This window comes from Crinia signifera, chromosome 3 (assembly GCF_055691185.1).
Source record: "Crinia signifera chromosome 3, ASM5569118v1, whole genome shotgun sequence".
Classification (NCBI taxonomy): domain Eukaryota; kingdom Metazoa; phylum Chordata; class Amphibia; order Anura; family Myobatrachidae; genus Crinia; species Crinia signifera.
Window position 1 is genome coordinate 50179514 of NC_139219.1, and position 13324 is coordinate 50192837.

At 48.4% G+C, this 13324-nt stretch overlaps 1 protein-coding gene across 1 annotated transcript in view; it reads left to right on the forward strand.

Annotated features, from left to right (window-relative positions):
* Positions 1 to 4408: 4408 nt before the first annotated feature.
* Positions 4409 to 13324, forward strand: part of SERTAD2 (SERTA domain containing 2) — a 138552-nt gene continuing 129636 nt past the window's right edge. Inside the window, exon 1 of the mRNA XM_083175763.1 lies at positions 4409 to 7335. The gene's annotated coding sequence lies outside the window, so the exon portion shown is untranslated. The remainder of the gene's footprint in view (positions 7336 to 13324) is intronic.

The window sequence follows — 13324 nt, forward strand, 5'->3', positions numbered from 1 at the left end:
TGTGCCGTTTTAGCTCCGCCCCCTCCCCTGAGACCCGCGGATTGCGGCATATAAATGGCGCGATCGGGGGGCTCAGTGGGGGTCCCCCTGATTCCGGGAGGGTTGCCCACCCTTCCGGGGGCCGGGAGGAAGGACCCGATTTTCGGGATACTCCCGCAAATTCCGGGAGGGTCGGCAACCCTGCACCAGAGGTAGGCCCCAGCACAGAGGAGACAGTAGTACTAGAAGTACACAGTTAGAGCCAACTGTCCTCCTTGCTAGGGTGATCCCACCCTAAGCATAGAGGAGAGCAGTACTGAGGGAGACAGACAGCAGACAGCCCCAGCGAAAAAAATATTGCGGTTTCAAGGTCAAGCTCAAGTTTAAGCCCCAGCAGCAGCACCAGCACACCCTCTCCCAACCCTCTCCTAGACTGGAGTGAAGATGGCGGGCGCGGGAGCCGCTATTTAAATCCTCGCGAAATCCGGAGCCAGGCGATGACGTTTTGCCCGCGCGGCCGGACCCGAGTCAGGCGGGAATCTCCGAGCGCTGCTCGGACCTGTGCTCTGATTGATGACGTCCGTGGGGGCTCGGATCTCCGGAATCCGAATCCGCACATCCCTAATTTCAGTGCAATGTGTGGTCCTGCGGGTTAAGAGGTCGCTCCACTGATCATTTGTGCTGCACATATGATCAGTCGGGAAACTCTCTCTGCACATGTTACATCTGCCCCCCTGCAGTGCACATGGTTTTGTCTATTAGAGAGAGAATTTGCTTTTGCGAGTGAACAAGAATCAGGCCCTCACATTGCAGTGGGAGAATAAAAAATCATAACCTATCTACTATTATATAAATTCTGAATATTTAGTATAATATGTTATATAGAGCAGTAGAAATCCTGTCCGTGAGGGCCACCGAGGTACATAAGACCATTATTTGAATCATATTCAAATTTATTTTGATTAAATAAGCAATAATGAAAGAACCAATCATTTTTCTAAAAACAATTTAAGATTTTGTTGACTCAAAACCAGACTGTCGAGCAAAATAGTCATACAAACAATAAAAGTGTCGAAATGTATGAAGGATAAATACAGTCACAGTCAATAATCAGCGTACATAATAAACAAACAAACAAAAAAAACACAGAAACAATGCCCACTTCCCTAGTCCACACAATCAGATCTCGGAGGTAGGGGGTTATTCTGGTTTATTTGCAAGGCTGCAAATTCACAGCCTTTCGAGTCCACAAAACCCCACCCAGGCTGCTCACCCCCCCTTGCAGCGTGTGTTACCATGCACAGGCTGCAGGGGGATGTTTAACATAAACAAAACATCCATTCGAATGCTGCGGGGAACATCCACATCTTCTGGTGGTCAAAACCGACCATCGAAAGATGTGGAAGGTGCACACATATAAAAGTGACTTTCAAATCACTTATATATGTGTGCACGCTGGGTTGGAAATGGGCAGGCATCTGTCAGCTGCCCGCCCCCCGCCCCCGCGTCACGGCCTCATTGCCATGAGATCACCCAGCAATCAATAAGAAACCCCTGTAAGTGAGCATGTAACCCCTGGCAATGAGCATTTAAGTAAAACATTTATAAAAAATGTACAGGGGTGGGGGGGGGGGGGGGTGGGGGGGGGCAAAATTACGCCACTGCACATGCCAAGGCAAAAGAGCGTTCTGCACTCCCCTTATCTGCATGAAGTAGTGAGACAACTGTTTTATCCATGTAATATTCAGTTGCAGCTTTGCAGAATTCGGAGCTTAGTTCATCACATAAACTGCTGCAAATGCAGTAATTAGGGTTTCCCTCTTACTTCACAGCTTGGCCATGTTCCAGGTCATAGGGGCTGAGTGTGATGTCACACAGCCACCCCGAACATGGTCTGGACATGACTGCGTTGTATGAACTACATCCTGTAAACGCCATGTCGCCGCCCCTTCAACACCCACCACTGTCAATCAAACTACGATAGCATCCTTCCGGGAAACGGTCGCCCTGAAATGGGAAAATCGTCTGTGTGATACCATACCTCCCAACTGTCCCGCTTAACGCGGGAACATCCCGTTTTTGGGGACGTTCCCGTGTCCCACCCGGGTCTGCCATTGTCCCGCAGTGGGGGGTAATTGGTAATCCCCCCAGCCTGAAGAGAATAGACGCTGTCCGCATGCGCACAGAGTCTATTCAGCAACGCTGAGTGGCGGGAAATGGGGGCGTGGCCTTTTCAAAGACCACACCCCCTTTTTAAAGAACACACCCCCTTTTCAGGCGCATGTACGGCGAAGTGTCCCGATCCACAAACAACAAAAGTTGGGAGGTATGTATGTCATGTTTGCACTTCTGCGTCCAGTACTGAAATAGGCCTTTGGTATACACTGCTGCTCCTGCTGAAATGACATTGAACATTTCATACTGTATTCCCATTCTTACAAAATGGGAAACTGAGCCAGACCACAAAAATACTCTGTTTAATCAGGGGTAGGCCGCAGCATGACTGGGATTATGAAAGGCTAAATCAGAAGCAAACTGGATGTTCAAATTACAAAACCAGGCCGCAGCCTTCTTATTGTATGAATTGTACAATAACTTAAGTTGCTGGTCTAATACCAGGGTTCACTTAAACTGTAGATCAACAGATTATGTGATTGTTCTAAAAGGCAACTTGTTTCCAAGAGTGGGAACAGAGTCTTAAAGTCCCCATACACTATGCGATTTGGGCCCGATTTCACCCAGTTCTGGCGAAAATGGGCCGAGAAATCGGGTGAAATAGGTCCAAATCGCATATATATGACATCCAATCCAATGCCTGGTCCCGTGCGCATCTGACAGGAGCCGGATTCGGATCTGCAGAACATAAAGTAAATCGGAATTAGACCAATCAGTGGCACATCGCTGGTTCTTTTTAGCACCCACCATGTATTGCGTCCGATTCCATCCATAAAAGTGTGTGCCAGCAGTGCTGCACCGCCGACACACACCTATCTGCAGGTCCGACCTCCACGGGCGAGCAGGACATTTGAAGAAAAAAATCTATTCAAAAGAATGGGCGACTGCTGATTGGCTAAGAGAGCTTTCTCAGCCAGTCAGCAGTTGCCCTTTCTTTTGAATGTTTTTTTGAATTCTCCTACCCCACCACTACTGCAATTCCCCAGGAGTCTTTACTTACCATTTATCACATGTAAAAAAAATGACACAGGCAGCTCGTGAGGGTATTGGATGCGACTTATCCCCTCGGAGAACTCACATAATGTATGGGGGCCTTTACACTTAAGGCCCCCATACACTAGGGCGACTTGTCCTTAGGACAAGTCGCCCCCGACTTCCCCCTGAGCTTCCCCGGCTGCTCCCCGGGGGAGCTTGATTAGATTGGCACTTGATGTGCCATTTTTTACATGTGATAAATCGTCTCGATTTATCACATGTAAAAAACCCGGGGAGCAGGGGGGGGGGGGGGCTAAGAGGTGGGAGCTGGTGGGAGCAGGGGGGCTGGGGACGCTGCGGGGGACACGTCTGTGTCCCCCGCTGCTGGGGACGCTGCGGGGGACAGCGTCTGTGCGGCGAGAAGGTAGAGGGAGCAGGGGGGGCTGGAGACGCTGCGGGGGACACAGGCTGCATAGAGCCGGGCAGGGGGAGCCGGCCGGGAGCTGTCAGTAATGAATAAAAAAAAAAAGCCCATACAATGAATGGGCAGCCTGTGATTGGCTGCTGAGCGCTCTCTCAGCCAATTGCTGACTGGCTGAGAGAGCGCTCAGCCAATCACAGGCCGCCCATTCATTGTATGGGCTTTTTTTTTTTATTCATTACTGACAGCTCCCGGCCGGCTCCCCCTGCCCGGCTCTATGCAGCCTGTGTCCCCCGCAGCGTCTCCAGCCCCCCCTGCTCCCTCTACCTTCTCGCCGCACAGACGCTGTCCCCCGCAGCGTCCCCAGCAGCGGGGGACACAGACGTGTCCCCCGCAGCGTCCCCAGCCCCCCCTGCTCCCTCCACCGCCGCGCCGCCCCACTAGGTCCCAAGTCGGGTGGTCGGACGTGCAGCAGGTCCGACCACCCGACGCAGATCCGATGCGAACGGGACCGCGCATCGGATCTGAGGGGACATCAAAACTAGCCGATTTTGGTCCGATTTCGGCCAGATCCGACTGATCTGGCTGAAATCTGACCAAAATCGGCTAGTGTATGGGGGCCTTTACACAGTGAATATGTAACGGGTTCTCCCCTAGAGGCAATTCTGAGAAAAAATTAATCAGTGTTTTAATGGGTGCCGGATGGCCCCCCGACAGTCGGGATTCCGACAGTCATTACTCCGACGTCGGAATCCCGACTGCTCCCTCATGGGGTCCACGACCCCCATAGAGGGAGAATAAAATAGGTGGCGAGTGCAGCTCGCCACCGTGCCCGCAGCGTGGCGAGCGCAGCGAGCCCGCAAGGGGCTTCATTGCACTCCCCACGCTGTGCAGTCGGGATTCCGACGTCTGACTAATGACTGTCAGAATCCTGACTGTCGGGCAAATATACCACACCCGTATAAATTAGGCCTTTCTCCATTGTGTCCATAACAGATACAATTTTAGTAGCAAGGTGTTACCTCCTGTACTGAGAGCGGGCACTGGGACACATGGGTCGCCCGCTGACACCGACAGCATTGTGTCAAAGTAGGCTGACATTGCCAGCCAATGCCCATCTACTTTTCAATCAGTTGGGGGACCTTTCCCCTATACCCAATGCCGGCAAAATAAATCTTGGAGCCCGTTACACTGATATCTCTATCATGCACTATCATTCCAACTAGCCAACTGTTGCACACCAAAAGGTGCAAATTCATACATTTTTGCAAACCTCCCAACTGTCCCGATTTTCGCGAACTGTCCCATTTTTTGGGGACGGTCCCACATCCAACATCTATTCCCGAATCAGAGGGCCTGGGGGCATGGCCAGTGGCTCACAGAGCAGCTGGTCATGCCCTTACTGCGGCGAAAACAGGGACGTGACCTAGCAAGATTGTCCCGAGTATAGGCCATGCCCTTTTCTACTGGGTCACACCTCTAAAATTTCAGGGCACCTTCGGCGTGCGTAGCATCCCACTTAATGTACCTCACATGTTGGGAGGTATGATTTTGATATGCAGGGTAAATACTGGAAGGGAATGAAGGAAATGCTTGAGTAAACAGGAAAGTATTGAGTCTGTTTTTGAAGCATTCTAGAGTGGAGGCCTCTCGAACTGTGCAGGGAAGTGAGTTACATAAAGTTGGAGCTGCATGGCTCAAAGCTCGACCCCCAGATACATTGCGTAGCCCACAAATGCTGGACAGCGTTACATTTACACTGCAATTTCGATAACAGTTCAGAGTTGGTAACAACCTATTCAAAACGAAATATTTCTGTACATTTAAAATCTGCTCCACGTGCAGTACAGTTGTACCCATATGCGCAGTTACTTGTCTTTTCTTACTCTATTCCCAAATCCGAATCAGGCCCTATGAGCGTAACTAAGACTTCTCAGGCACAAGCTTGTCTCAATAGCTTTTCACAGCTGTAGGTTGCTTGCTGGCACTAAAGTTACAAAGATGAGTGAGGGCTTAGCTGGGATTGCTGCCTGGACGTTTGGCAACATTCATTGGACTGGTTTGACTGGCTGCTAAATGTTCCCTGTAGAGAGAGAGAGGCCATTATAGTAGTGATCAGCGCTGGCTTACTGGAAAACACATACTGTATTTTGTTGCCTTTATTGAAACTGATCCAGCCTACATACCTTATTTCTCCTATATTTACTGGAGAATTACAGCCCAAGCTGCAAAGGGAGAGCAAGTATAGAAACAACACAAAGGTTGATTTTATCATTTCAGCTATTAATGTCTGAAACAGAATTGCCACAACCAGTGCTATTTTTCAGCAGGAACCAGCAGGAACTCAGTTTCTGAAACTCTGACTAAATATGACATCATCTTGAAGTGGGTTCCTGAACCTTTTCTGGGCCAAAATGTACTTTCCATGAGATAAGTTTTATTTTAAAGTCCCCTGTGAGTGCCTAAGTTTCTAAATACAATATATACATTTCTCTCGGGTGCCGGACGGGGTCCCGACAGTCAATTACCCAACGTTGGGATCCCGACTGTTAAAACACAGACAGACGGGTTACCGATGGCCACCGGCTATTCTTACTCGTGGGGGTCCACGACCCCCATAGAGGGAGAATAGAATAGTTGGCGAGCTAGCGAGCCACCATGCCCGCAGCGTGGTGAGCACAGCGAGCACGCAAGGGGCTTTGTTGCACTCTGCATGTTGTCTTAGTCCGGCCAGTCAGGATCCCAACGTCGGGCTAATGACTGTTGGGATCCCGACTGTCAGATTCCTATACCACACCCATTTCTCTCTATGTGCTAAGCCTTAGAGACTGATACCTCCTAACTGTGATTCTTCAAACACAGACTGTAACATGGCAGATAGAGGGCTGGATTTATTCAAATACATCGCCGCCCATCGCCACGCCACCGCAGAGATGCTATATGTACTAACATATGCAATTAGCATCCCAATGCTGTGATGGGGGCCCCCCACGATACCTGTGATGTGGTGTCTGAGGGGGTCTCTGTCACATCCCTGGGCTTTAGTGACTTGTGGCTGTCCCCAGTACCTCCTCTTCCCCCCTGCAGCCAGAATGACCTCCGGCTGTGACATGCTGCTAGAGGGAGGAGGAGTTTGATAGAGGCTGGGATTGGTCTAGTGGGGTTGGCGTCTGTGGCGGGTGACGGGCTTCTATAGGGTATCGTCACCCAAAGGTGAGGACGAGGCGGCCGGGTCTTAGTACATTTGAAAACGGGGGTTTTACTGCATTTTTCCCGTAGTACATCCCGCCCAGAAGCTGATTGGCTGGAACTTTATCTCTACTTTATTACTCTCCAAGGCTTGGTACTTATACCCCATAGGGCAGTTGTCATAAAAGAGCAAGTCACTGTCAGGACATCTGTCATTTTTATTTGTATTTCTTCTTGGGTTGAGACAGGATGAGAGTATGAATTATGAAATATACATTTTTTATTTATTCTTATTTTGCATTTATTTTGTTATAAAATAATTAAATAATAATATACAAGGTAATAATTTTTTTTCTATATCATACTAAAAAGCCACATGTATGTTTATTTAGGTCACTAGAGGCAAAATGTTTTCTTAAAGGGAACAATCACTATGTATAAAATGCTAATTTCTACTCTCCATTTTGAGGTGAAGTACCGCCAGTAACCACTAGAGGCCACTGGATGGACCAAATTATTCCTTAACAGAAAGTGAAACCAAAATATTATGTTTCAAACTTCCTGGAGAGAGGGAGCTGTGAAGACAGAGATTGGAGGTAGGACGGTCTTTTTACTACTAATCTATACTTTATTGTTATTTATGGTAATACTTTTTTTTTAATAGTACATATGGCACAATCAACACCCCTAGGGGTCGGAACCGATGATGAATAACCTAGGAGGGTGATGTATCAAGCAGTGAAAAATTGGAGAAGTGGATCATTGGAGAAATCACCCATAGCAACCAATCAGCATCTACTACCTATGATGTCATAGAATGTACTTGATAAAAGCTTCCTTAAATCATACCGTTTCAAAGCCACTGCACATTGCAGGAAGCTTCATCTCGCAATTTGGAGGCCAAAACCTTAAGGCGCCTAGTGAATTATGTTGTTGTTGCTTATCTATACCACTCCTTAACTCTTATGCCTAGAAATAACTGACACGAACACCTTATCTAAAATAAGACACGGACACCAACTGCGTAAGGTTAAAAGGTCATAATTATTTATTGAAATGGTATGACCCCTATTTGTATAAGGGATGGCAAAGAAAACACTTGAGACCAGCACCAGTTCCGGGTGTTGCCATGGTAGCGACCGTAGCGCCCCAATCTGACAACACCCCTTCCTGTGGGGTACAGCCCGCGCTGTGACGGACATACCGCCCCCTTCTATTGCATGACGCGGACCTTCCAGGAAGTGTCCAACGCCCCCAGCCAGAGCATGGGGACTCGCCCGCCTTCTTGGCAAAGGGGGGGCAATACCGCACAGAGACCACCTGACACCCCACCTGACTGCTGGTCGAGAGCGCCTTCTCGCCGATTGTTAACTAAAGCTATAGCATAAATGCCAAATTTGGTGAAATGGCGTCAGGCCAGGTAGAACAGAGGAAAAAAGGGGGTAGGGAGGGTGGGGATCCAGACTCAAAGAGGCTTACTTCCTGGCTACAATCCTTAATATACCCCTCTCTAGACTGACGCCCCCTTACACCCTGATTGGCAGGTCTACCTGCCACTCCACTGCTATTACCTATGGCTTTGCCCTGATGTTGCTGTCAACATTTCTTAATGGACAACAAATTCCCAGGTTCTTAAATTCCCTCTGACCTATGCGGCCCTCGCTCTGTCTAAGCTGCATATATATTGTGAGTTTATCGATCAGTGCTAAGCGATCTAGCCGCGGAGATGTGACGAGATGTTTAGTGCATGGACTAACTATCCTAACGGGCGATGGTGACGCTTGGGATTCTGCATCACCATCGCTATGGGGCATACACACGGGGCGATGTGTGTTTAATTTATAAGTGATCTAGACTGATCGATTAAAAAGCAAATCTAGCAAACATCACCATGTTCACCACCTAATTCGGTACAGCGGTCGTTTGCTGCTTAGAAATCTTTTACAGTGTAGGTCAGGTAGCAGGTACACTTTACCAATTTATTTATCTGCATCATTAAATTGTTCCTTTTGCAAAGTTCTAAGCAATCATTTTACATTATAAATTGTGTTTATTCACAGTTTAGCGCTCATTTCTGGTGTGTTAAGAATGTTATTGACATGTGTCACTATTGTCTGTTTAATAAAGCTTTTACTATTTTTTTCTGTAGCGTTGCTGTTTTTATACTGTATTATTTCACAAAGCACAAATGACACCAGCATTTTAATTCCTTTATCCGTAGGGGAAAGCAAGGCATTGTGAAGCTGTGTGTTGCAGGGATTTTTCCTTCTACTGGGAACGAAACATTTTTTATCCATAATATCATTTGCTGAAATGTCTTCAAATTCCTCTTTTTTTGGGGCCAAGACTGGAAAGTAAACAAATAGTCTTCGGAGAGGGCAGATGGGAGGTAGGATTTAGAGGTGTAGAAAGGGGGGGATGTTGAGAGAGATCGGGATTGGAAGGACAGCACAAAGAGCGTGGAAGAAAAATGAAGTCACGCTGTGAGGGAGAGGGTGGGTGAGAATGGAGGCGAGAGGGAGCACACTGGAAAGCGTGCAATAATAGAAATACTTTCAAGAGTTACATGAGACACCAGAATATGGGGAAAATGTATATTATCTTGGAGAAGTTGCTTGTAGTATCCAATCTACTGTCATTTTTGTAGCACAGCCTATAAAATAACGAAGTTGATTGGTTGGTACTTTATCTCCCTCCACTACATCTCTCTCTAAGATTTGATAAATCCCACATATATGTATGGATTTCAGAGAGGGATATTCAGCACTCAGATAATAAATAAAAATGCCATCACTGGAAACTCAGAAACTATGAAATGAATTTTAATGGTAGCGCTATTATGCTAAAACTAATTAAGTCATAAAACACATGGACCATTGATGTAAATCATATAAGGACGCAGTATCACACCTCAGAACTGTCCCGATTTTTGCAGGACCTTCCCTGCTTTTGGAGATGGTCCCGCATCCTGCCCAGGGCCGGCAGTGTCCTTTGTTGGGGGGGGGGGGGGGTAGTTGGGAGCAGTGGTGCAAGTAGAAAAAAATTACTTAGTGGTATTGTGCTGCTCACCGAAGGTGCGCTGCAAAAAAAATGGGCGTGGTCATATGACACTAGGGGGAGTGGCTACATGACAAAACTTTAGAACACATTGAGATATCTGTTTGGGCGCCGAAGGCGGGCTGGTAAAATTTACACAGTAATGCCTGTTATGCAACACACACCCAATACATGCCACATTATGCCCCACACCATAATGCTCATTGCAACGCTGCTTCACAACTGATGCCCATTACTAATATGCCCCCACAGTGCCAGATATCATATGCCCCCACAGTGCCAGATATCATATGCCCCCACAGTGCCACACACCAGTGGCAGATATGCCCCCACAGTGCAAAGTATACCCCCAGTGGCAGATATGCCCCCACAGTGCCAAGTATACCCCCAGTGGCAGATATGCCCCCACACTGACACACATACATGCCCCCACAGTGCCACACATATATGCCCCTACACACTGGATAAATATAGTTAATCGCCGGGGTCAAGTCAGAACGCTTTAAGCAAGAGACTGCAACTCGGCTGTATTTTAAGAATGGCATGCCCCATAAGATGAGGCTTCTCAGGGGATGTACCAACCGGTACTTGTGTACTTTCACGGCTCCCATCGCATGCCATCACATGCCAAATGTAGTGGCATGCGATGGGATGCGATTTCTGCAATTTTTAGCATTTTTTTAAAAAAATCGCATGTGCATTGAAATTAGTATCAAACAGGTTCAATGGCCCCCAAATGTCATTTTTGAGGCTGTACCACCCCCACTATCAACGCAAATCCGAAGCGTGGCGAGCGCCGCGAGCCCGCGAGGGGCGGCGGTACGCGTCCTACGACCTTTTCATACCCCCACTATCCACGTCGGCGTGGAGTTGAGAATAGAAAGTGTGGCGAGCGCAGTGAGCCACCGAGCCCGAAGCGTGGCGAGTGCAGCGAGCCCCGCGAGGGGAAGCGGACACCTGTGAAGCCCGCGAGGGGACGCGTATACCTGTGAAGGTATCCGTGTCCCCTCGCGGGCCTCGCTGCACTCGCATTTGGATACATTTCTGTTAAAAATTGCATGCGATCGAATCGCATTGCGATGCGATTCGATTTTTTCCTATACGATGGACATCGTGGGAGCCGTGATTGTACACAAGTACCTACCAACCTATTCTCAGGTCATAGACACAGTGGGGCAGTTAGTGAAAAGTGGAGAGATAACCAATCAGCTCCTGTCGTTTATGAAACGCAGCCTGTAGCATGGCAATTGCTACTTTATCTCTCTCCACTTGTTAACACTCTTCCAGGCTTACTACAGATCTGCCCCTACAGTATGCGAGTAGTGTGCAGGATAAAACACAAACTGCAAATCCATTCCCACGCCCCGCCACCTGTTACGCCCACACATGCCTAGTACTGGGGGCGGAGGAGGGTTACCTGTGCAGTTGCTCTGCCCACCACACTTGTGAAGAGGAGGCTGCTGGTGGCTCTCGAGCCTCGGTGTCGCCGCCGCCTCTCTGCGTGAGACCGTACAGTCAGCAACGAGCAAAAGCCACAGACCAAGCACACAAGCACCAGCCGTGACACCGGCCACCTCATGACAATGCCCCAACTGGGGGCAGCTCTCCAGACTTAAGCTGCTACAGAACTGCTTCCTTCCGTGGTGACACTTCTCACAGTGGATCCGGGGGCGCGGTTGCAAAACTGCTGAGGGCGGGGACGTAAAAAGAAAAATGAAATGGTCTTGTGGGAGAGTGACGCGGCGGACTGGGAGAGGCCACGCCCACCCGCCACTTCGAGGGGGATTTGTTATGGCGGCATGGGGTACCGGCACAATATGTTTTACCGGTACGCCGTACCACCCCGTACCGCCATACTTTCACCCCTGGTTGGGAGTCTCCTTCAACTGAGACCATACTGGCAGAACGCTGGATGCGCTCAGGAAAACACTGGTCATTGCCATGCGAAAGGGTATGGCCATCTGCCCGCCCTGTCCTCAGAGCAGAGCGTCGCTAATCTAAGTCACAAGAGAGCGCTACAGAAATCATTAGAGGGTCTGCTACCATCAAATAATTTCTGGCACCCACGCAAGGCTGTGAATGGATGTTTATACAAAACATACATTTGAAGCGCTGCGGGGAGAATTGGTGTGTTGGGGGACAGGCGTTCTGCCACCCAGCGGGCGGTGTTACAAGGCTCGCAACTAACACTGCTTTGCGAGCCAACTAGAATGAGGGCCAATGTCTCCAATACAAGTACACCTTTACTAATCAAAACTTCCTGTTATTAGAATCCCTTTATACAAGTTAAGCTGGGTACACATATATACAATTGTCTGACGCTGCGTCTCTGCTCAAAATGATTTCTGGCCAATCAGGAGCCGACTTTCCCCCCTTAATTGGGGGGGTCCCCACTTCCCCAGGACCCCTGGCCAGGCTGACCGGTCAGAGGGCTGAATGCTTTGGCCGCGGGACCTTATATAATAAGTGTCCCCCGGCTGTGGCATTACCCTGCTGGCTGGTTTGGCCTGGGGCTGGTTCGTAAAATACGGGGGACCCCTGGTCATTTTGTCCCCTGTATTTTGGGAACCAGCCCCGGACCTGGAGCCTGGGGCTGGTTTTAAAAAATCAGCGAAGCCCTATTTGTCGGGTTTCCTGATTTTTTAATACCAGCCCCGGCTCTTTCAGCCTGGCGCTGGTTACGGCCGTGGGGGGGGGACCCCACGCCGTTTTTTTTTAATAGGTAAAAGGGTGACAGCTATAATTATGCCCTAACCCAGCCCATTATGATAATTTTGGTCACATGTGACGTGTCAATAGCCCAAATCGAGAGAGTACGGTGGTACAATCTTTTTCTTGCGACTGTTTTGACGGGAGTACATCAGACGTCGCAAGTAAAATTGTACAGGTGTGTACGCGCGTGTCGGCTGTTGTTTGTGGACGGTCCGACGGGAGTACGGTCGGCCGAACGGTTGCAAGAAACAGGGATTGTATAGATGTGTACCCAGCTTTATCCAGGTTGAGAGTCAGGCATTTAATATTACAGCAACATCCCTGGACATAAAGTAGGGTTTGATTAGATAAGAGACATACAAAACACATACGGTGTAGTTTCCTTTAACTTTGTAGTAGTTAGGTATAAGACATTTTTTTTTTTAAATTGACTCCTTCCTACTAAGCTATTTGAAAATGCAGATAAAGAAGTAAGAAACCACAAACAACGCCTCAGGTGACATCGAGCTCTCACTCACGAGTGTTCCCATGCTCCTAATTTACATAAATAAATATAAGTGTACACTTCATGGCAACTTTTAGAATGTCAAAAAAATAAAGATGGCATTTCATCATAGATGACATTGGGTGACGTAGGAATTAGCTTAATCTCATGTAGTGACATACGGTACTGCCACAGGCAGTGCTGCAATAATGTTTGCACATACTGTACTGTAAATTGGAAACATCCCAAAGCTCAAGGCAACGATCTGAGCCGCCACCTGTACAACTGGACCACCCGGTCCTAGCACAGAACTGCTAAATACATAAGGAACT